The sequence below is a fragment of the Petaurus breviceps genome, unplaced genomic scaffold, assembly GCF_028583685.1.
Source record: "Petaurus breviceps papuanus isolate PSGF00001 unplaced genomic scaffold, PetGlider_PUasm1.0 90702, whole genome shotgun sequence".
Taxonomy (NCBI): domain Eukaryota; kingdom Metazoa; phylum Chordata; class Mammalia; order Diprotodontia; family Petauridae; genus Petaurus; species Petaurus breviceps.
In genome coordinates, this window is record NW_027187317.1 from 3,121,379 (window position 1) to 3,146,187 (window position 24,809).

Below are 24,809 nucleotides of genomic sequence, written 5' to 3' on the forward strand. Positions count from 1 at the left end.
TGAGGACATTTAGGGACATTATCCTTTTGGAGATACCTGGGTCCCCTCTAGGAGTCCTATCTCTCCCAATTGCCCTCTCCAACACTTGCAAGTTAGCTAGAGACCCCTGTAGGAACCAGAGACAAGAGTTGTGATTGTTACTTTTGGTGCCCAGGGCAACCCTTCCTCCCAAAGTGCCTGGGGCAAGCAGCACCAAAGATAACCTTAAATTCTTGTTTTTTTTTGGGGGGGTGAGGCAATCAGGCCTGGGTTCACACAGCTAGTAAGTGTCAAATGTCTGAGACTAAATTTGAACTCAGGTTCTCCTGACTACAGAGCTAGTGCTTTATCCACTTCGTCACCTAGATGACCCCCTTAAATACTTTCTTAAGACAAACTCTGATGGAATAGGGGGATAGGGTCTTCAGGGAGAGACTTTGTGCCATGTCTGACACACAGGTCTCCAGGGGCAGAGACTCTAATACACCTTGAGGATGCTCCTGGGTAGGCCACTTCCAGGATAGGGAGCAGGAAAGACCTTCCCAGGAGAAACTCCCCTTCAACAATGATTTCCTCTTTATACATTTTAAAATGGGCCATAACTGTTCCTAGGTCCTCCTATTTCTATGTTATGGTCCTCAATATTTTTTGGACCATAATCATTACTAAGTCACCATTATTACAAAATTTCTTCATATAGTCCTGGTGATCTATTTTAAACAAGACAGAAAAGTATACTGGTGAGAGAGCCAGCAAGACCCAAGTTCAAGTCTTTTCCTTGACATTAATTCACTGTGTGACTGTGGATAATACATTTAATCTTTAACCTCTTCATAAGCCAGAAAACCCACTAATGTTCTAAGTTATAGACTGATGGCCAATTTGTATTGGTAAAAGGAATTTCTATCCTTGTTCTTTACAACAATTAAATCATGAATCTAGTACAAAAAATACTTCATAGCAATGGTGTGAAGATCAAGTGAGATACTTTATGCAAAGCACTTTGCAAAACTTAAAACACTAGGTAAATGTCAGCTATTATTATTGTTAGTGTCTGGATCTTCTCATGGTTAGACTAGTGGTGTCAAACTCAAATAGAAAAGGATTCGCATATTGCCTAAGATAATCAGAAAATCACATTATCTATGTGTATTGTACTGTATTTTTGCTTATTTTGTTAAACTTTTCCCAATTACATTTAAATCTGCTTCTGTGTTTCCCTGAGATCTATGAGTTTGACACCTTTGTCTTAAACCTCATAGGGAAATATGGAGTCCTGGTAGTCAAGACCATTTTCAAGATGATTTCCCCTCCCAATTTTCCAAGTCTCCTTTGATGACCCAGAGATATTCTTTTGAGACATAGATTCTCAGATTGTAGGAGTGGTTTTCCCCAACCACTGAAAAGTGTAACCAAGTCATTTTCAGGGTCTCTTAACCTGACAGGCAGAGAGGGTATGGGAGGGAAGTGGAAGGAGTGGGTCATTATATCCTTCTGGATAGGAAAAGTAGAAAAGGATTGAGGACAGTTATGTGAGGAACCAATAAGTCTCTTCATTTATCTGCCATGTATTGTATGATTGAACTATCGGGATATAAAGAGGTAGGTGGAGGAAAAGATTTTCTATTTGAATGTTCTATTATGTTTAAAACATAAAGACTCCTCATGAAATGTTTGTATTGTGAAATGTTAAGTTTTTGGTATTGTTATTTCACTTTATAGTAATTTTTTTCAAGCAGGGACAGCTTCCAATGAGGTTATATAAGCTGTAACTTTCCAGTATATCCCTCCTTTGGATATCTTGGAGAACAATGATCACAGAGAAAAATTTAGTCAGTCAGAAGCAAGATTATTTTTATCTTCAAAGGTTCTAAAGGACTGACCACAGATGAAATGGAATGACACATTCAGCGCTTAAGACACATTTAGTGCTTTGTTGGGCTCTTCTTAGACAGTCAGGAAATCTTTCTGTGGCAAAATTACTTAGGCTGTGTTTCCTCAGTGTTCAACCAATCAACTAACCAATATGTTCTTGCCAATGGAGAAATTAGTTGACTGAAATTTTCTACGTTTTGACTGGTGATTTGATATCAAGTTGACACAATAAGCACAGAAATTTGAGAAATAAGAATGCTGTCATAAGACTCCAAGCCTAAAAGGCATAAGGGAGTAACTCAAGTGACATTTACTTGCTTGATTTTGGGTAGAGTTGCTTAACAATGAATGAATGAAAATAATATAATACTTAAGAGAAAGAGGGCACTTCTTTCTCCTTGAATTTCACATGCCATTTATCTCTTATAGCCCTTTCTCATGCAAAGCATGCATTCATTCCTTTTGCCTCTTAGAATTTCTGGCTTTCATCAAGGCTCTGTCCAAGAGCCCCCTCTCACAAGTACCCTTTCTTGGTTTCTCCTCCCTGCACCATTGTTCTATTGATAAAATTACTTTTTATTCACTTCTCTATGTACATGTTGTAATTCCAGGGAAACTTTACCCTGGTAGAATGTAAGCTCTTTGAGTACAAGAATTTGTTTCCCCTCTCTCTCTGTCTCTTTCTCTGTCTCTCTCTGACTGTCTGACTAACTTTGTATCCCTGGCTCCTAGCCCAGTTTTGTACATAGTAGGTACTTAAAATTTTTGTAGGAAGCAAGTACATAGTAAGTACTTAAAAAATTTGTAGGAAGCAAGGCACTGGGTTTTTCCACCCACCAATTTTGAAAATCAAATGTTCACTACCATTACTGTAGTCTTCAAGCATAGACCATAGAGGATTTACGTCAGCTTATGCCCTACTATACCTACTACATGGAGAAAATAAGAAAGAGAAATTTAATTTTTAGGTAGGTGGGCAAAGAAGATGGATATAATGGAAATTTTATTTGGGCTGGATGAAGTCAGTGAGTCTGGTCATCAGCTAGAAAAGAAGCCCTAGTTGATTGATCTTGTACTATATAGCATTGAACTATATGTGTTTGAAGGTAATGAGCTAGGTATGATGTCCACCATAGAGCAGCTTACACTCTAGCAGAAGAGAAAAGACAGACTCAGAAAATAAACCATCAACAAAACACAAACACTTTACTCCTGTGAGTACTTGGGCACACATTTAACTTCTTTTGGACTGTCTCCTTATCTCTAAAAAAATACAGGGGCTTTATTAGATGACCTCTAAGGTCCCTTCCAACTCCAGATCTATTGAATCCTGGGAGAGAAAGGGTACAGATGGTGCTGACTTATCGATGCAATGAATCTTGTTTTTAAGAGGAGGAGATCGTCAAGCTGTGATTTAAGAGGAGTGCTGTGGTTTGGTGGGTAGATAATCTGGTGGGCAATTGAAAAATTGATTCCACATTCTGAGCTCCTTTTCCAATGTATCCACACTTAAAGTGGAATGGTGTATTTAATTTCAGGAAAATATAAATTTTAAAATACTTTAACTGAAAATTCAAATGATATGATTCTAAAAATTGGAGGAACAATTATTAGCAGCCATCCTGGATTTCTACTACGCTTGCTTCTGCCAGCTCATATATGGGCTTGAGAATTAGTTGATTATTACATATTCAGTGTGAGAATTTACACCTCAGAAACAAGCAAATACTACAAATCAGGGCTTGAACTATTGTTTTGTTGATTGTCTAAATTTTAAAAAGTGATAGAGAAAATGTTAATGACGCAGATTAAACTTAAAAATATGTTGGGCATACTTTTGGGGGGAAGAACTTGTTATTAAACATTTCCTGTCATTCCCCAATAGTTGGTCATTCAGCCTTTTCATGGAGACTTCCATTAATGAGGAACCTACTACCTCGTGAGGCTACCCATTTCACTTTCTAGATGAGAAAACTGAGGCCCAAAGAGATTTAATGGTATGCCCAAGGTCTCACTATTAACAGATGTTCAGGTCTTCCAGACTCCAGGTCCCTCTCAAATCCTGGGAGCTCTTACACACAGCAAACAATCTAGGACCTTTATTTGACCCATCAAATAAGACATTGATTTGGTCAAGGAAAGTACTATTTCTCAATATTATAGTACTTGGAATTATTACAGACATTCTATTAATATTCATTGGAAAGAGAACTAAATCTAGAGAAGAAGATCTGGGTTGAAGTTCAGGTTCTATGGGATATTACCTGTATGACTGTGGGCCAGTCATTTACATACTCTGGGCTTTAGTTCACTATCAGGAAAATGAAACTATTGAACAAGACGACATTTAACTTTCCTTCAGGCTCTAAATCTACAATCCTGATTTTATGAATGGACAGTATGCCCTGACAGAAAGTGATTATTCTGTGTTCTTTAAATGGTTTAATTATTAATATTTTTAACCAAAGAAAGCTTATGTCACATGTTTATTTAAGAAATTCTAGGGTGCAGGAATGGGTTAGACAACAAAAATGTGTGTATCTCTCTAAACAAAGGAATACCCAGAATGTGGAATATGTGCATTTCATTGTCTTCCATGTTGGGTGGTTTGGATTCCCTTTCCAACCTAATCACTTCAAGTCCTACTGAAATAGAGAAAGTTCCCTGGGGGGATTTATTGACTCATAACTGCACTCATTTTTATACAGTTCTGGTTCCAATAGTTCATTTTTACTCGTGGCCAAACCATCTTTAATAAAATTTACCATTGTGATGCCACCTTTAGTTATACTAGTCCAGTATTGGACTATTTTTCTTCTCTACCTGGAATTACTGTTTTTATAATCAGCAAGTGCCTTTCCTTATCTTGGTTTTCTGTTTTCCTATCTTAGGGCATAGAAACAAAGTCCCTATGTATGATATAGAAAGAATAAAGTGGATTTTGGAGTAGACTGCAAGGATAATTTCCTGTTTTCTTGGTATAAACCATGAATAGAGTAAAAATAGAGTAATATCTCTGATGATGATGAATTTCTAATTGTAATTATCATAAAAACATGTAGTTTAGGACCCCCACCCTGGATAGTGGTGGGAGATTCATAATCCTGAGTTGGTAAAGTGACTGAACTCATAGCTGAGGACAAATTTTGATCCTCTGGTATACTGTCACCTTGGCTCAGTAGGGAGTTAAAAATGACTCACATGGGGACATATACTAAGAGTAAAAGAGCAAACGTGTATTTTACTAATTAGGTTCTAGAACTCTAAGCTCAAGAGGTTTATATTTGCCTGGGTTTCATGACTTAGGACACAGTTGTCATAGGCATTAACGTTTCCCAAGTCTTGGCCATTGGTTTGAGGGTGATTGGCTCAAGATGATGGTGGAATAGTGTAAGAGCTTCCTGCTGAGACTCATTTATACCATATTGAAGATTGAGAAAACAGATTTTGGAGGGTTTGAACAGGCTGCTCTAGTCAACCAATTTCACAGCAATAGAATTTTAACTGTTCCAGTCCTGGACAAAGAAGATGATTTTAGGCAAGAAAGAGCAGTGGAGAATAGGCAGATATTCTGCAATAATAATAATAGCTAATCTTCATAAAGAGTTTTCATGTTTGCAAATTGTTTTATATAGATTATCTCATTTGATTGTTACAATCTTGTGAGTTAAATGTTATTCCCCTTTTATGTATGAGGAAACTGAGTCTTGGAGATAGTCTCTCGCTCAGAGTCATAGAGCTGTTATGTCATTGCAGCAGGATTCGGACTTGGGTCTTATTTGTTGACCTAGGTCCAGCACTCTTTGCACTATGCTAACCTGCCTCCCAAATGACATAATTGTGGATAGACTTAAACTCCAAGTAGAATTTTTCCATATGGAACGTTATCCTTCATCTCTTGTCATTCTTCTTCCTCCATTCTGTTTTCCTGTACTGATTTGTCAAACCCTAAGCAACTGATGTTGAACTTCAGAATTTCTCCTCCAAGTCCTCAATATATGGTCTCCTCTAGGGAGACCACATGTTTCCTTTTGTCCCCATTGCCAAGAAACAGAGAACTAGAGGAAAATCTATGGTCTTTTCCTCGGATGGGTCTTGGATTTGAGAGACCCACATGTGCAAGGCTAAATAAAGTGTCCACTTGAAATGTGAAGGTGATAGCAGTAAGTTTTGAGGTCTTAGTTTGCTGATGGAAAAAAATAAATTGGTTTTTGGGAACAGAAATTGGAGGAGACAGACAAGAATCACACAGATGCATTTTATATTCGAAAAAGAATGGGCTTCATCCTTTGCCAACTACATAGTCATGTCAGGCATGTCATTGTGCATCTTACTCAGAAAAAGGTAAAGAATCATGTTTAGCACAATAAAGCTGTGTCCCTATTGTCAATGGGGAAGGAAGGGAACAAGTATTTACATATATTATCTCATTAGGTCATCACACAACCCTGGATGACAGGTATGACCCTCATTTTACAGTTGAGGAAACTGAGACAGACAGCTGTTAGGTGCCTTGTCTAGGGACACACAACTAGTAAGTGTATAAGGCAGGATTTGAACTCAGGTTTTCCTGACTCCAGATCCAGAACTCTATCCATGGAGACACCTACCTACCAACAGAGGGGTTGGGGGGAATTAAATGGATTCTGAGACCTTAGGCTAATCAGTCATATGTTCATCCACTCAACAAATATTCACTAAGCTTCCACTTCATACAAGGTATTGTGGAGAATGCAAAAGTGAATGGATGCTCATTTCCACCCTCAAAGGACTAGAGCCAAGCTCCCAAATGGTCTAGAGTAAGTGACTCTTTTGGAATATTCATTGCCTTTCTATTTTTGGTCCTTTGGATTGAGCATGACAGCTGTCCAATGATAATCATAAAGGTTTGCAAAGCATTTTGCATACAATATCTCATTTTTATTTATAATGACCATATGAGGTGGGTGCTATTGTGATCCCCATTTTGCCAGATGAGGGAGCTGAGCCTCAGAAAGATTAAATGACTTACCCACAGTTACTCATTTAAGTATCTGAGGCTGGGCTTGAACTCATATCTTCCTGACTCCAAAGCTAGTGCTCCATTCACTAGGCAACACTGCTTCACACAGAGTTCCATGAAATTTTGTGCTACATGTAGTCATGTTAGATATTTGTCTAGAGGATTTGACTCACAATTATTTGAAACTGGAGGTCCTCAAAAGTTAGTGTGGTGTAGGAGATAATGTGCAGGTTTGTAAACCTGAATTCAAATGCTACCTTAGATACTTGCCAACCGTATGACCCTGAGCAGGTCACTTAACCACTGTCTGCCTCAATTTTTCAACTGTAAAATGTGGATCATAATAGCACTTACCTAACAGAGTTGTTATAAGGATCAAAATTTGTAAAGTACTTGGTACAGTGTAGATACTTAAAAAAAAAATGTGTGTTCCCTCCTTTCTCTGTTGCCAAGAGGCACACTGGTTTTATAGTGCTAAACATGACTCAGTCTTTGTCTGTTTCTTTCTCTTCATCTATAAAATGAGGGGGGTGTGTATGGGGTGCTCAGGGAGGTCCAGCACTTGGGGTGTGAGGGCTTGCTGAGATTTTTCAGTGCTCCTCATCATCCTATAGTATCCATTTGTCACCCATCTCTTCTTACCTGTGGCTCCAAGAAGCTGTAGAATGCGCAGTGGCCATGCTGTGGTAAACCATCGAGGCAGATAGGCTAAACCAGGTTGAGGGTAACTGACAGACTTCAAGCCTGAATTGGGGGAATGTCTACCCCAAACATGTGAATACTTTCTCTGGCAGAATGGGCAGATGAGAACAATTTGTTCCAATGTCCATGAAGACAGGTAAAACAGACACTGTGAAGCACTTAGAGCTTAGTCAGACACCAAAGTTGCCAAGGTCATCCACTGCATCCTGGGCCACCTCCAGTCATCTTGATTTTTATCTTGCTACTCAATTTCAATGACTCTTAGAAGAAGGAATGGGGCCGGTGACATTGTGCTATTCTGTGTACAATTCATATGCAAGTCACGATATTGTTTTCATGATGTCATTGGTCTTCTTCAGAAAAAAAGGAAAAGTAACAACAACAAAAAAAAAAAAACGAGGGGGCTCAACCTGATGAATGCTGAGGTCCTTTCTGGCCCTAAATCTATGACCCTATGATTATGGCAAGTTGAAATAAATGACTCATGGAACAGAGGCAGTAAGAGACAATATTTCAAGTACCAAGTTTTTTAGAATTTCCTAGCTGAGTCTCATAGGCAAGCCCCACAAAGGTCAAAATATTTCATAACAATGTGACTTCTGAACTTCCACTTTTCAGCCTTCATTGATGAGTGAAAAAACTTGTCCAAAGATTTGTTGATAGGGACTGTTACCAATCATGCCAGAAACCAGAAACATCCTTGTAGCTGGTTTATTATATGCTCAGTATAGACCCATATACAGAAAAGCAGTGGACCCTGAGCAGATATTTTAACAACCTTATATAGGTTTTAGTTTCATAGTCAGAATAGATACAATGGGATTTTACAGAGGGCAGAAGGAAAGGTAAAGGTTTACACATCAAAAGATGCAGAAGGGGAATTTCTGCTGTAGGTAAAATGATAAACTGGTCAGGAAACACTAGGGATAAAGCTGGAATTTGCAGACTAACCATTAACACCAGAACTATAACTAGTTACTTAACATGTTTATGCTAAGCAGTAAAGTTGAGCCAGAAATTGTCTTATCATTGACTATCTGAGTTCAAGTTTGATGTCAGCTACATTCTGCAAGCTCTATCTATTTATATGACTTGCTGCGTTAAGGAAATGGCCAACAACATGGAAAACTTCTCTTATAGCATGAGTTATGTTCCACTTAGACTCCAAGACAATAGCTGTACTCTCCAGTGATCTCAGGAAAAATTTTAGTTGGAGCGACATAGAACAAGGCCAACCTCGTTCTGCTATACAATGATGAGAGATGACAAGTGTCCACCAAAAATCTGAGATGCCACTGTGTCCTGGAATGGCAGCTTCTATTAGTCAACTGAATAGATCTTTGTGCGCTGTGTCTAGACAGAAATGGGACTATGATACCTCATGGACCCAAGTTTAAGTGAAAGTCCTCCAAGGGTCTAGCATTTCACATTCTTTGGCTGTTGGTCCTGGCTATGTGGGACTGTTCTAGAGGAAGTCAGACCACTGCCCAGTGGCCTGTGGGACAACTTGCACTTTCCCAGAGTGGAGGGTGAGCAACAGAGATTTCCATTCCTGGAAACGAAGGCCAGTGGTGGGGTATCATGAGAGCTTTGTACATCTCGCTTAATCCTGGATCCTGGAATCTCTTTCAACTTGGATTGGCTCTCTTTGTTTTGGCTTGATGAATGGAAGGAGCTACAGCATGGGAATCTGGGAAGACTCTACTCTTGTTCTGGATTCTTACATCCATGAATATGCAGAACAGGTTGTGACTCTTCACTTTCCAAGGTTTAACAAAGATGTTTCTGCTTCAAAGTAGCCAGAACAGCCTTTGTTTGCTTTTCATTTGGAAACTCAACAAGCATTTTGGACCTCAACTCCTTGTATCCCCCCTGGCCAGCTGGAAAATACCCACTTGTTGCAAGGAAACACCAACTAATTACTGACAAAATTCATGTAAGAACTCTCTCTTGACCTGATTCTCTGTTCCCTTTCTTATTCCACTCTTAAAATCAGGACTTGGATACTTTATAAAAAGGAAATAGTATCATAGTTTTTGCTTTTGCTTAAGCTCCTTCCTAAAGTTCTTCCTTTGTACCAGCCCTGGTGCACAAACAATGAAATGTCACCTACCTAAGAGTGAAATCTAGCCACCCCAGCTCCTGTAGGCTGCTGACAGTGCTTTTTGGTAGCTCTGGAGTCTCATTAATTAAGAATTCCTGATAATTCAGACATGGGTGGGATAGTTTTACTTTGGCATTATAAAAAAAAAGAGTAAGTGCAAACAATATTGTCTGGGATAAAATCCACTATAATTAATGAGGACAAACTGGTTTCTAACATCCATAACCCCTGGAGAAATCTCTATTTGCATAAGTGAACAAACTAACTTTCTTAGAGGGTCTTCAAAGTGATAAATTTGCTAAAGTTGTTACTAAGCAGAAAGCACTTTTTAATTTTATTTTACAGCATAGTATGAGTAAGGTAAAGGTAGCTTTAGTTAGTTAGAACTTCAAGATCTTGGGTAGACCAATTAGCACTGACATTCAATAATCATGTTTTCCCATTTGTAGGGAAAATGAATGTCTCTGGTCACAGAGGGGAGAAGATAATATCCCACAGAAATACATGCAAATCAACTTTCACTAATATAGAAACAATTAGAAGTAAATCCTTACCAGCCATTCCCTTAGTGGGAAGTGAGTCAGCAACATCCTCTTTATGTTAATATGGCTAAGGACAAATCACATTTACAGGGTGCTTTTATTTTGCTAATTCTAATTTATTGAAATACTATCTCTCCTATTAGGATATAAACTACTTGAGGGCAGGGAGTAAAAAAAAAACATCCTTATTGTTTAGCTTAGTGTCTGGCACTTAGTAAGGCTTAATACATACTTCTTGATTCACCACTTGATCAACTGATTGATTGATTTAGAATGTGTTATCTTCACAATAATCCTTTAAAGTAGGCATGGTAAATAGAGAAGAAATGTGGTAGAATGGAACTGTAGGAGGGCTTTTTTCCTTTACATTCTAACTCATTACTCTTGTGATTTAGGATGAGCCTCTTTTATCAATCCCTGGGCATTTGTTTCCTCATAGGTAAAGTCAGGAGGCTAGACTTGAGGTCCTTTATGGGTCATTCTAGTCCTTACATAAATCTGTTGATCCTCATTTAAAAAATGAGGAAATGGTAGCTTAGAGATGTTAGAGGACTTACTAAGACTTATACCTCTTAAGTAGCAGAATTCAGTTAAATTCAGAGGCAGTACCAGCTTGGTAAAGGGGATAGAGGGCTGATCAGAGAGACAGACAGAGTTAGACTCAAGTTTTGCCTGTGACACAGACTGGTTATGTGACACTGGGCTAGTCACTTAACCTCTTAGTATTGTGGGCTGCTGTCTAAGATAATATGGAGTAGAAGGTACTAGATTGCATTGGTAGAGGAGTTTCCTTATCCAAAAAGGTCCCTATTATTAATGAAATTATAGGTCTAGTCTGTGTGTGTGTGTGTGGCTGTGATACATAATCTTTGATTTCCTCAAAGGTAGTTATCTTAAACTTAAAGAATCCTAGTGAGGGAGAGCCCACTATCTCTCAAGAATGTTTATTCATTGATAAAAATGTTGAACAGGACAGGTCAAAGACCAACATTCCACCAGTAACACTTCTCCCAGGGTGATTTTGAACCAGAAGCAACACTATTTTTGGTGTTGCTTTCTCTTTCTTCCTTCCTTTCCTTCTTTCCTTATTTGTTCCTTTCTTCCTTCCTTTTTTCCTTCCTCTCTTCCTTCCATCCATCCTTCTGTTTTCTTTGTTTCCTTCTTAATTTTTTCCATTTCAGACTATTTACTTTTTTGGAAAAGTTATGTAATAAATACTACACATTTTCAAAGCTACCCTGCTTTTCTGTGCTTCCTTCTAAGTTTTCTTTTATTCTCTGCTGTGCACTTTTTATTTTTTTCTCTCTCCCTCTCCACCCTACCCTAGAGAAGACTACAACTACAAACATACAGACACACATACGTAGATACCATATTATACATACTTCTATTTATCATTTCCCTGGAAGTGCATGACATCTTCTTTCATAGGATAGCCTACCACTTTCTGTAGTTGATTTTTGTAGTTGATTCAAGTATTTATGATACTCAAGATAAATTAGCCATTGAAAGTTCTTCTTAGGACAGTATTTCTGTTACTATATACAATATTCTCTTGGTAATGCTGATTTCACTTTTCATTATTTCATGGGTGTAGTCTTTCAATGAGCCACAAGTCCACCTAATCACAAGATCATCCAGTTCACATTTCTTCCTCATGTCCACAAGGATATTATAAGGAACTTTGCTCTTGACCACTTTGGCCTGCTAGATTAAAAAATTTTTTTTTGAGGGGAGAAGGCAAGGCATTGTGGGAAATCTCTCTATCATCATGGCTTATTAGATTAGTCTTAGGAAGCTGCCAGAGTCATATAGAAGTTCAGTGACTTGCTCTAGGTCACAGAACTAATAAGAATAAGAGATAGGATTTGAATTAAATTTTTCCTTATGCTAATCAATCACTCTATAGCTATGTATTATAGCACTTTATAATATGTTATAAGAGATCTTAAATTTACTTAATGAAGGATTTAAATTTTTGTTATAATATTCATTGTAATATTAAGAGAAAAGGGTTCTGGGTAGGAAACCTGACCCCTAATCATACTACATTACTGTATGAGCAAAAGACTTAAACCCAGAGCATAGTCCCACGACTCCTGACACTATGACCAATGGCTCTTTCCAATATATGATAAGGGCTTACTATAGTCCTTAAAAAGAATAAAGATACATTTCCTAAAAAAAAAATAAGGCATCAACATAGTACTGGGGAAAGAACTCTTGATTTGAACTCAGAGGACCTGAGTTTAAAACTTAGTTCTACCACTTATTACCTGTGGGATTTGGGGCAAGTCACTTTCCCTGTATCCTCATCTGCAAAATGAGGAGATTGGGCTGGATGACCTCAGAGATCTTTTTCCCGATTGAAATCTATGGCCCTATGATACCACAGAGGATCTAAATTCCCTTCTACCTGTAAGATATCAAGAACCTATGACTCTAGCTTTCAGACTTTTAATTCTTTCATGCTGGATCTTCTAGCCAAGTTGTTTGAATTTAGAAAAGGTATTTGGATGTTGTAATGGAAATGTAAATTTTTAAGATCTTCCCTGCCCCTAGGCTAAAGTGCACCTAAAGCCTGGGGTGGGAGGCTTGTTTTTCAGTAGATACTTTTTTGATTAGCCAGTGGGTTCAGAAGGTTGTTACATTCTCTGAGCCAGGAGAAGGCTATATAAGCTCTGATGTGTAGCTTTGTTTGGGGGCTCACTTTGAGAAGTGTTCTGTGATCAGATGAAACTCTGGGAAGCCGGTTGTTGAGAGCCCCAACTTTGAAAAACCCAGATGTTGATTTGGTATGGATATAATGGTTGGACAGTTTGGAAAGCTGTCTACTTGATCTGTTTCTCTGTCTTGATAATTCTGTCTGTATACCCTGAAGTTCGGGGTGCTGACCTTTTTCCCCTGAACTAGGTAAATGATATATATATTTGACTGATTAAAGTAAGCTTGTTAACCCATTTTGAGTTGCTTTCCTTTATCAAAGCAGATCTAAGAACCTGTGCTGGCAGACACCCTGGGGATACTGGGGTGCTTGCTGCTACAGATGCAGAGGCAGGGAGGCAGAAAGTTGTGGGCTATCTTCCTCAGTGTCAGCTTGGGAAGGCATTGCAGTATATGCATGTGTAATATAGAATAAGATCAGCACATTAAAAAAAATAAAGGAAAAAGAGGTGACTATTTCTCAGGCAATAGTGATGACAGGTAGGACAGTTTCAACAGTTGACTCAATTGGGAAGTTCCATTGGTTCTACTTCTTGTCAATCTTCCAATGGACTGGCCTATAGAGCTAAAGTCTTTGTTGTATAATTGTATGGCTCTTTCAAGGAAATGGAAACTTTTGGATGTAACTAGAATATTCCTGAGGTTATGAATTCATTTATATATGACTTGCATTGAGTATATATCAATTCAGCTATGTTTATAAAGATTTTTTCAGTCATTTTGCATTCACCTGCTATAGTTGACAAAGCTCTTAATGATGTAGGAACATAGCTAAATAGTAAGGGGAACATACTAAAGATGGGAGATGACCCTCTCATCAGATAAACAGAAATCTAATGTGTAGTAGTCTATTGAAAAGAGTGTTGGATCTGAGGACTTGAGTTCTCCTTCTGACTGTCTCCCTTGCTAACTCTGTGAGGTCTTGGGAAAAATCACATGACCTCCCTAGGTCTCAGATTCTTCATATATGGTGTTGTTCTTCATTCTCAAAGAGGGCAAAAATTATATGACCATGTTGTGGTCAAAGCACAATGTGTCTGACTGGTTGATCTGACCAATATAAACTTGGAAGGCTCTACCACAAGTTAGGCACAAATAGTTCACATGAACATTTGGGGTGGAGATGTCTCTAAATTTGCACTGCTCACACTTCCTTTGAACTACTGCAATTTCACTTCACTCATAGAGCACAATACCTTTTTTTAATATGGGCACACACCATGTTGGGTGGTCCTGTGCCAGTGTCTCCCATGTCTTACAGTCAATTCTAAAATCCTTCAGAGAGACCTTGAGAGTATTCTTGTATTGCTTATTCTGACCTCCATGTTGAGCACTTGCTTTATATGAGTTCTCCATAAAATAGTCTTTTAGGCAAAAGTACCTTTGACATTAGAACAATGTGGTCAGCCTATTGGAGTTGTGATCTTTGCAGTAGAGTTTAAATGCTTGGCACTTCAACTCAAGAAAGGACCTCAGTGTCTGGTACCTTATCTTTTCTGTGACCTTCAGAATCTTCCTAAGAATTCAAATAGAAGTGATTTAGTTTCCTGGCATGGTGCTGGTATATTGTCCAGGTTTCACAGGCATACAACAATGTATGCACAATAGCTTTATAGACCTTCAGTTTGGTAGGCAGCCTAATATCTCCTCTCCCAAGTTTTCTTTCAGAACCTCCCAAATACTGTATCAGCTCTGGCAATTTGTGTATCAACCTCATCATCTATTTATGCATCACTGGAAATACCAAGATAAGTGACGTTATCCACAGAATTCAAAATTTCTCCATTTGCTATAACTGAAGGTTCTACCTATGGATTGTGTGGTGCTGGCTGGTGGAAAATCTCTGTTTCTTGGTGTTAATTGTTAGACCAAAATTAGCACACACAGGAGAGAATCAATCCATACCCTGTTGCATCTCAGCTTCAGAGGCTGCATTGAGTGCATGGTCATCTTCAAACAAAAAGTTACCTGTGTACAAAAAGTCATGTACCAATTCTTCCTTCATTTTAGTCTTGGCCTGTAGCCTTTCCAAGTTTGATTTAGCTATATGTACAACAGCTGATCTTGATACTGTTTTAATCTTCATTAAAGGTGTCTGACAACATTGCTGAAAACATCATGCTAAAAATCATGGGAACAAACACAGTCCTGCTTTAGTCCATCGAGAGGGTTATATTACTTGATCTCTAAGATATCTTCCAACTCAACATTCTATGATCAATGTGTGTGTGTGTGTGTGTGTGTGTGTGTGTGTGTGATTCCATGGGAAGAGTAACAAATTTGGGTCAGAGCCCTTGGGTTTAAATCTCAGTTCTATCATTTGCTGTTTGTATGTTCCTGAGCAAATCTCCTTATTTCTTAAGGTCTGAGTTTCTTCATCTATAAAAGGAGAGGGCTAGGCTAGATTATCCCTGGGTCAGTGATGCTATGATCCTATTTTGTGCAACCTACTATCTAGAAAAAAAATACTCTAAATTATTGGTAGAAATCAAGCAAAAAGTAAAAATAAATCCAGTATTTCAATGAATTAGTCATTTGGGGGGTGAATGACATTCAGTAGCTGTGTGGCCATTGTTGTTATATCTTATTTTCTCTTTATTCTTGCCCTTTGTAATGATTTATCTCTCTTCCATTCTTCTTTGTCTTCTATTTACAGTGTTTCCCCGATAATAAGACACTGTCTTATTATTTTTTTGGAAAGAAAAACACCAGAGGGCTTATTTTCAGGGGAGGGCTTATGTTGTCCTGACTCAGCTCTCCTCCACGGCACTGCTCTCAATGGCGCCAGCAAGCAAATCACTGGGGAAGAACAGGATGACGCGCTCACTGCTGCAGCTCTGATAGGATGCAGCTTGGAGTGCGGCGTGCGTTTCACCTGGGGAGGGGGGGACGGTGCGTACAGAGGGTACCATAATGTAGCGTGTAGCGCAGGGGATCACCTTCACTACAGTAGCAATCTCAATAGGGCTTATTTTCGGGGGAGGGCTTATTTTAGAGGAATCTTACACAGTAAGGGGAGGGCTTATTTTAGGGATAGGTCTTATTATCGGGGAAACACGGTATTGATTCACCTCTTTATTCTTGTTACCTTCTTACTTCCTTATAATAATTTAAGTGGTGATGGTTAGAGCATTGGCCCTTGGAGCCAAGAAGAATTGAGTTCCATTCTTGCCTTAGACATTTCCATGACACTGGTTGTCACTTAACCTTTTTCAGTCTCAATTTCCCCAACTGTAAAATGGGAATATTAATTGTAGCTATTTCATGGAGTTGCTGTGAAGATCAAATGAGGTAACATGTAAAATGCTTGTAATCTTTAAAGCCCTATATAAATATTAGCTATTACTATGACACTCATAATTATAGTTCATTCCTATTGGTGTCCCTCAAGACTGCTGACTTGGAAGTGAGACAGGTCGCCTCAACTACCCCCAATTTACTAAGAATCAACAGATCCCTCTGCTTGATTTTGGCCTCATAGGCTTCTCTATATAGTATTTTGTTTCTCAGAAGGTCTGTTTTTGTTTTATAAGATTTTTTCTTTTGGAGTTCTAGTGGAGTAAGGAGGCCCTTTCAACCATTAGAAGTTTGGAAGTTTCTGGTTATATCAGTGTACTGCATCTCTAAGAGTGGTGAGTCTTCCAAGAATGAAATCACCATCACACCAAACAAAGCCAATTGGGTGTGTTTGTATTCTTAGCACTTGTGCCTATTAGTTTTTTCAGTTCATTTATAGGTGAAAGTTACAAAAACTTTCTGCTATAGGTATTTATATATTTTTTTAAATCCATCAAAATTTCACTGAACTAATAAACCCAAGGCAGACATACTGTGTGGTTTGTGAGGTAATGAATAGTTTTCCTTGAAAACTTCTTGCAATTTTATAAGCAACCCAAAGGGGTCAAATCCTGTCCAGCATTCCTATGTAGAAGTTTGGGGTGACACAGGGACAATGCTTTGTTTTGAGGAAGAACAGACCAGTTCATTGGATGATTAATGTTCTGTCCCAGCAAAGGGAGATCTCCAACCCAAATGGTTCATTTTGTTTCATGAGGTGTTGAAATAAAGAAGGGGAAAGATCCCCTGGTCTGATAACACCAATCACATAGACATGACTTCAAAGCCCTTGGGGGCTACCAGGAGTTGAATGAGTAAAGTTATGGACTACAGTCTGTTTGTAACTCTATTCTCCCAAATGGTGATGTGCCAATGCCTCATTGTGGTATAGAGGTGACCCTAAGTTCTTGGAGGCTGTTCCCACAGAGTGCAACCTCTGCAAGGTCCCACCTGGAAAGAAATTTTCATCCTGAAGACAGACTGTTTCTGCTGTTCAAAGACCAGCTTTGCTAAGTATGAAGATATTTAGCAAGTACAATGGACTAGCTACTAGGCAATGAGTTATTTGACCCCAACAACCCATGCGAGAAAGGAAAAAAATATTGCCATTAAAACCATCAACGAAGCATTATTTAAGTGCCTACTATATGCAAGGCACTATGCTTGGCCCTGGGAATACAAAGCATGAAAGAGATCCTTGAACAGACACTGCCACATTACCTAGGCAATATCAGTTCCTACTTCTAGACTTAGTCCCAGATTTGCCTTCAAAGTATTTAAAGTGCTTTTTGATATGACTTCCACTTACTTTTTCAGTAATTTCTTATCATTTTCTTTTTTACATATTCTCTTTTTCAGTTGAATTGGTCTGCTAATTCTTCCCTAGACACAATGTCCTTTGCATATGGACCTGATCTTGTACCCCCTCCACTCCCATTATACTCTAGTTTTACCTTCACCTTGTAGAACCTCTATCTACCTTCACAGTAGAGTTCAGGTGTTTTCTAGAATTCGACTTTTCCTCCTTCATTTAGAAGATGAACTCCTTGTGGGTGAGAACTGTATTTTTGCTTCTCTTGGTATATGCAGTGTTTAAGAACACAATGCTGGAAATATCATATGGCACTTAATAAAGGCTTTTTGGCTAACTGACTTTCTTTTCCTTCTTCCACTTTTCCTTGTTAAAATTATTTTGCATATGCATATTTCCTTGTCTGTGTATAAGTTTTATTCTCTTACAAGAATATAAGCTGCTTGAGGACAAGGGATGGTTTATTTAAATTTTTGTATCTCTAGTAACTAGTTCAGGGCCTGGTCCATAGTAGGAATGTAAATATTTGTAGAATTGCATTGAATTTCATTGAATAATCTAATAATCATTTTTGACTGTTGAAGAACTGGTAACTTAGAATCACATTAGACAATTTAGAATTTATACATTTTTCATTTAATGGATAATTGATTTTTATGCTAATCTTGTCTCCCTTAAGAAGCTATTCTGTCATCTTTTCCTTCTTTAATATTAGACACAGTGCTGGACACTCAAGACACTCAGAATATGTTCATTATTGACTGACTGATTGCTGGCATGATTGTCTATGAAAGCTGAGGGCTTTCATTCCAATGCGTTGGGAGAGGCAGTGCTCATTGCGGGCAGGTTCCTGGATCTCTGAACACATGGTCTAAGGCCAACAGTATTTCATACTCTGAAGGGGCTGAAAAAAAAATCCATGGAACGAGAACAACTGCATGGCAGGTCTTGACCACTGCAAGGCAGAACTTTCCAGGAGAAATGTCATTATTATTATTATTTTTATAGGTGGACTTTGGGCAATGGAAAATGGGCCCATAACTATAGTGAAAGGCAAATCCCAAGCAATTTTCTCCCTCCTTATTTCCATGAAAACCTGGAAGTATGTCATTCCCTTGCTCCATCTGTCTCATCCACTTCAATACCGGCAAATCCTAGATGGGAGAGACACATGCTAATCTCAAGGTTATATGTGGCCATTTCCCTTCCTCATAAGGAAGTGGTTCAGCCAATCATTGGAGCTGAATCACTTCTAAAAATCACCTTTACTCAGAAGAGTGTCAGCAAATAACTAGAATAGGAATGGAAACTCTAAAAATCAAATGTAGAACAGACACAGTGATCCCCACCCCCATCCATTTTTTCTCTGAGAATAACAAATATTTGGAACAGACTTCCAAGTCTAACTGTAAGCAGCACAGAAGCAATTAGATGCTGTCCTAGGAGAAAGAGCTTATTGGAAAGGAATGGCCTCAGTGGACTAAATTGACCTTCTCTTGTTCCTAGTGTTTCTTACATTCACATGAATAATGAGTGAATTTGAAACCACTATACACCAGGGCATTACTCTCTCTGGTCTTTATGTTCTTCATTTCTTGCTTCCATATGCTAGAGTAATTCTCCAAAACATTCAGTCCTGGTATATTAACTGGCCATTCTGGGTGGGAGGGGAAGATGGCTTATAAAACAGCCGATAAAACAGTCTTACTGTATAGTTTGACACAGTGAGCTCTTCCAAAAGTGACCCTAGCAAATGGGATTACATGTGCAACCTCTAGTTTAAAGGCAAAGGCTTCTGAATCACCAGTTCTGCTCAGCTGGCTGATGTATAAGGCTCACAGTAAACAATGTGTTCATTTCGAATTCAATTTGTCAGCTGCTTTTGACTATTTCTTACTCAGCTAGGGATCAGTCTATGAGGAATCTCCCTACATCTTGAGAAGAAGGATGTTGTCACGAAAAGAGCACTGCATTGGGAGTCCAGAGAGACTTGAGTTCAAATCCTGTTGCCAACAACTGTATGCCAACAGGCAAATCACTTAAACTTTGAGTCTCAGCTTTCTTGTTTGCACAATAAGACTATGCGGCACCTATTCATGCCAGTGTTTGTATTGTGAAGATCCAATAAGCTAATGTATGTAAAAGTGATGATGATGAGAGCTATTATTATCATCTTAGGAGTAATAAATAAGGTAATAGGATAGACTGATTCACTGTAGGGTGAATTATGCTAGGTTGTTACATAAAAACTGAGCCCTTTATAGGACTGAAGATTTATAGTTTCAGTGAGTTCTGAAGTCAAACCCATATTCAAACAGGCTTTTGTTTGTTTGTTTTTTTAAAGACTGGGTCTAATTAACTTGTCCAGGCTGGAAGTTCAGGGGCTACTCATGGGCTAACCCTATACTGATTGTTATTGGAGTTCTGATCTGGATCAGTATGGCCCTTCCTAGACAACCTGTTGATCCCTTGCTCCTGGGGGCTCTGTACATTAAGGCCTAACAGTGTGGCCATCTGATTGGCTTATCCCACTGCAACTCAGAAATTCTGAGCCTAAGATATCAGTCACCCTCCAATTTCCCCAGCAGCAGGGATTATAGGTACAATATCACCACACCTGGTGAGAACATTTTTTTTTTTTTACTAAACCCAAGAACATAGAATCCTATTCAACAAGAATTACTGGGAAGACTAGAAAACAGTTTGGCAGAAAATAGGGTTAGGCCAGCCTTATGGCATATACCAAAAAGACCTTCAAATTAGAGGAGAATAGAGCTATTTTAAAGATAATTTTTATTCTGAAGGGGAAATATTTCTTAAGAAAATCAGAAGGAAGGGTGGCTAGATGGCACAGTGAATAGAACACAAATCCTGGGGTCAGGAGGACCTGAGTTCAATTTCAGCCTCAGACACTTAATATTTACTAGCTATGTTACCTTGAGCAAGTCACTTAACCCCAATTGCCCTGCCCTTCCCCCTCCAAAAAGCAAAAAAAGAAAAATGAAAAGATAAACAGGAGTGGTGATCATAAAAGATAAAATAAATAATTTTGATTAGGTAAAATTAAGATGCTTTAACATGATCAAAATTAATGCAACTAGAATAAGAAAAGAAGCTCTTGAATGGAGGAAAATATTTGCACAAAATATCTTTGATAGTATTATTATATGCAAATTATATAGGAACTTGAGGAAAAAATATAAGACCAACAGTATTTTCCCAGTAGTTAAGTGGTAAAAAGAGTTGATCAAATAGCTTTCTAGAGAAGAAATATAAGCAATCAGTAACTTTATGAAAAATGCTCCATATCAGAAATATGAAAAAGTAACTGAAATTTCACTCCACAGTTTGCAAATTAGCAAAGATGACAAAATAACAATTAGCTAAAATTTATATAGCACTTTAAGCTTTGCAAAGTGCTTTACAAATAATATTTTATTTATCCTCACAACAACCCTAGGAGGTAAGTGCTATTATTATTATCCCCATTTTGCACTTGAGGAAACTGAGGCAGGGAAAGCTTAAGTGATTTATCCAAGGTCTCACAGAAATTAAGTATCTGAGTCCAGAATTGAATTCAGATCTTCCTGACTTCACATTCAGTATTCTATATGCTGCATAAACTAAATGCCTCTATGTTGATGTAGGAGGGGGCTGTGGGAAGACATCCACATTGATGGATTGTTAGTAAATCTAAGTATTGTTCCAATTGTTAGATAAAACAGTTTGGATGCATGCAAGAAAAGATATGAAATTGTTAATATCCAGTGGTCCAATGATCATATTATTTGATATATGCCTAAAGAAGTTAAAGATAGAAACACTTTACAGATATATTGAAATGTTTTTAGACTTCATTTTCAGGTGGCAGGGGAGGATCTAAAATTGGAAACGAAGTGCCTACGTGTTCAGTAAGTGCTACATTTTGCAACCTGCAGTGATGGGTTGAACATTTTCTATTGATTACTTGCATAATCTTTGTTGATTGCTAAGAATATCCTTCAAATCCTAGATAAGTATAATCCTTCTGTAACTCCTAGTGTTTATTAACTGACTCCAAATTGGCATCATAAATCCTTCTATTAAAAAAAGACCATACATTTCACCCACTTCTGTAATATTTCTTTGTCAATATATTGCTGACTGAGTTCATGTGGATAATGCATGTGAAATGACTTGCGATTCCACTCTTGTATCATAATCATTTCATTGGCTCTATGTAAAGATAAACCACTTTTACTTACATTAGACAAATCCCAGGTTAATATCTATTAATAGCCTTAACTACTGCTTTGTGAAGTCTATTTATTCCAAGTATTTATGTGACTTTTAAACCTGTTTATCGTGTGCTCTGAGAATATCTATCAATCCATTTATTCTTTTTGTTTAAGGGGTCTTTTCTATTGTCTTAGGATCACAAAATCTGTATTTCGTTTATATTATTTGAGTTTTTGTTTAGATACTTTCTAGATCCATTGTTGTCCATTTTGCCATTAAAAATGTATACATTAAGCCTGATATCATACAGGTGATAATTGCTCCAAATATGTTCTTTCTGTTAAAATTTAACTTCAGGATGCCAGTCAGACTCAATATATATTAAGCTTCAACTTTATTTTGATAGTCTTAAACTCAATGTGTCTTTCAAGGAGAAGAAGAAGGCATTTTTAAGTAACACCATTTATTGGTTCAATGAACTCTAACTTCACATTCAAAGCTTTCAGTCTTTCTTTCTCCTTGACATACATTAAGAAGTTTTCACTTATCTAACTAATCTAAATGACATTTTGATATCAATGGATAAAGATCCTTCAAGATGAAAAAGTTATTTAATGTACCTTTAAGTACAGCCATATATACTGATATAATCTATGCATATTAAATAATTAATGTAGTATTTTGTTTTGACTATGTTTTTGATTTCAAAGTCATACTTAGTTTTTCAGAAATAATGATAATGTGATTGGTGCCAGGCAGAAATGAAGGCTTAGCTATCTTCCTGGAAGATGCCATGTTCTGTATTGACTGTTTTCAACATTACTTGTTTGTGGCATGTTTAAATAGAGAACAATTTTCCATGTGGATATTTATGGATATATACAGTGTTCCTTTGATGTCTGAATCAATTTTATACATTTGGAGGACAATCAATCCTAGGATTATAAATCAGTGCAGAGCAGAATCAAATGCTTTATATGCATCTGTAAGAGTTATATAAATGTTAGAGCACTTAGACGTGGCTTGTTTTAATAATCATTAAATCAGTAAGAAGTTGCTTTTTAGATGTCTGAGACATTTTGGAATATCCTTTTTGTTCCTTTTCAAACTATTGCTTTTTTAATAGTGTTGATAGTTTTTATGTTAGTGATAATTATTTTACATAATGTACATGAGTAGGTAATTGGCCTATCTTTGAGAGGAAGGGAAAGGAAGAATTTATTATGTGCCTAATGCCTAATTTGTGCCAAGAACTGTGCTGGGTATGTCATAAACATTGTCTCCTTTGGTCCTCAGAACAGCCCTGGGAGGGAAGTGCTATTACCCCTATTTTAGGGTTGAGGTATATATTGACAGAGGGTAAGTGACTTGTCCAAGGTCACACAGTATCTGAGATATTTAGGATATAAAATTTCCTTTGATTCTCTCCTCTTCCATCAGATTATATGTATATATGTGTTTATGTGTATATATGTATATACAAGCGTACATACATATTTACACACATACAATAAAGACACACACTATGGTAATCTTATATGAGAGTGCATATTACATCATCTAGCAAATTAAATTAACATATAGTTTGCATGAATCAACATACTGTAGAAACTTAAGATAATGCCAGTAAGCCAAAAGTTACTACTCAAAAATCTTTATACAAGAATATTTTAATCTCTTTTCATTGTAGAAGCATTTGTCTACCAGTTGTCTGTATCAACACTTGAAATTTACATGCTAGCATTGCTGATACTGCAGCTGTCACAATACTTTTTATCCCCAAATTTGATGTCACCTCTGATTAAGTCACATCTAAATACTAAATACTTAGGTGCATGATCTAAGTACTGTTTTCCTGCAGAAATCTGAGTCTGGATTAGAAATTTGTTGTCTTAAAGCACATGGATGCCCTGATGATTCGTCCTTGGATTATCAATTTGTTTCTTGAAAACAGTGGTCCAAAAATCTTTGCAAATGAACTTCATAATATCTAATTCATTCTTGAACCTTGCGGTGTCCTTTGAAAAACTTTCTATCAATCCTTGTTCCACTCTAAAATCAATGTTCTCCAGCTTAGTGATGCAGTTTTCCATTTTCTACTTCCCCCTGATCTGCAGACTTGTAGACGCCGGTCACCATCCTGTTGTGGAGAAGCAAGAAGAGGGCCTCGTCTGCCATTTCCAGCTTCTTCTCTCAGGCTCCCCAGAGCCCGGGAAGGCTGAGGTTAGGTCTGGAAAGAGGTCGCTGCTGAGGTGGATGCAGCCTCCTTGTGGCCGCTGCCCAGCCCCTCCTTGTTTAGCTACCCCTGTGTGAGGCATAGCTTCAGCACAGGCAAAGTCTTATTTACAAAGCAATTTTGACACAAGGGGACATTTTTTTTTTCACCAAGTAATAAAGGTGCTGATTGCATTAGGATTTGGCAAGCCCTTTTGTTCCTGAAATCTTGGCCAGACAAAGCATCTGGGGACATGAAAACTCCTTCCCACCCTTCTTCCTACTCCCAAGTGCTTCCTCTATGAAAAGGGTGGAGGAGAATTTGGTCATTCTGTTGGAAGCTCTTAGGCTTAGGCAAGAAGTATGAATAGATGACCAAGGGGATGTTTTCCATATCTCATTGAGTCAGGCCTGGCTTTCTACTATGTTATATTCAGTAGTGACTGGCATGCTTGATGGGTACCTCTCCTTACTTTCCTCTTACCAATTTTCTCCCCAGTCCAAGCTCTCTCCCTAATAATATGCCAGTTATTTCTTAGTTCTGCTTCTCAAACTTGTTTTTCAAGCTTAGAAGAATGGGAAAATCACTCTCTTCTCCATTATGCTATTTACTGTGTATTGTGAATCTGAGGTTAAATTAAACTTTAATCTACACAGATTTCTGCAGCTGAGTTTACTGGTGCTGAATTGGTTTGCAAATAGCAGCTGGATGTGGATAGCTAGAAAAGGCCAGGAATGGAAGTCCAGTTAAGCAAGTAGGGTCATACTAATGATGCAGAGTTAAGCAGAACATGAAGTCAG

The 24,809-nt window shown here is 37.9% G+C and overlaps 1 pseudogene; it reads right to left on the reverse strand.

The window, feature by feature from the left end:
• Positions 1-23,475: 23,475 nt before the first annotated feature.
• LOC138144664 (trafficking protein particle complex subunit 6B pseudogene) lies at positions 23,476-23,972 on the reverse strand (annotated as a pseudogene).
• Positions 23,973-24,809: the final 837 nt, after the last annotated feature.